At 45.9% G+C, this 933-nt stretch overlaps 1 protein-coding gene across 1 annotated transcript in view; it reads left to right on the top strand.

Moving 5' to 3' along the window:
* Positions 1–97, top strand: part of zanl (zonadhesin, like) — a gene marked incomplete at its 5' end in the record, with an annotated part of 31,978 nt that extends 31,881 nt beyond the window's left edge. Inside the window, 1 exon segment of the mRNA XM_079373379.1 lies at positions 1–97. This exon segment is cut by the window's left edge and continues 101 nt beyond it.
* Positions 98–933: the final 836 nt, after the last annotated feature.

Raw genomic sequence — 933 nt, 5'->3', positions numbered from 1 at the left:
AATTTGAGTTGTTGTTGTTTTTCTTAACTTATCTTTGAATGTGATTTTTAGACTGATGTGTGAAATCAAGATTATTAAAGTTTGTCTTTGACCCAAACACGAGTCCTTTCTATAAATATGAACCACAAACACAAAGCCAGACCCAGAAATACTTTATTATTCAAACAGAAACCAGGAGAGTAGAAACTCCTCCCACATTTCCAAATATGGTCATTTCAGATGAATAACGATGCAAAACCCAAATCCAGAAACCGATCAGTGACGACGGCTTCGTCCACTTCTTCTACACGCTGTCCGACTTTCATGCAGCGCTACCGCCATCTTCAAAGTCAGAAAAAAACCCACACTGAAGTAGGAGGAGTTTTTCAAAATAAAATGTTTTACATCTTCATGTGTCGTGGAGACTCTGGTCCTGATCCGAGTCTGAGCTGGATCCGGAAGAAACAGAACTCCTCTAAACAACTTTCACCACAACCTGAGTTAGTAAACATGCTTTCTGTCCAATCCCGAGTCTCAGGCAGGGGGCGTGTCCAGACGAGGGGGGGGGGGCGTGTCTGAAGTATTTATTAACCCTTTGTGTCTGCACCAATCACATCGCTGTCTTTAAATCTGCTGCCTGTTAAAACGCAGGCTGGATGGTGCAACTTAAGTCCCGCCTCTTCAGTCAAGAATTTGGGGGCGGCACCAGGCGAAAATAATCAAATTAATAATGATAATAATAAAATTTCAAAGAGGGCCCCATGCTGCCCCTCTGGACACGCCCCTACTCTCAGGCTCCGATCAAGTTAACAATTCTGTAATGAAAGATTTAAAAAGTTCTATAAGCTCACGCACGTGGCTCACGCACGTGGCCCACGCACGTGGCCCACGCACGAGGCCCACGCACGTGGCCCACGCACGAGGCTCACGCACGTGGCCCACGCACGAGGCTCA

Source organism: Symphodus melops (assembly GCF_947650265.1).
Source record: "Symphodus melops genome assembly, contig: SUPER_20_unloc_2, whole genome shotgun sequence".
In the NCBI taxonomy this organism is placed as follows: Eukaryota; Metazoa; Chordata; class Actinopteri; order Labriformes; family Labridae; genus Symphodus; species Symphodus melops.
Note: the sequence above shows the minus strand (reverse complement) of the source record. Positions and strands in the feature narration are given on the sequence as shown.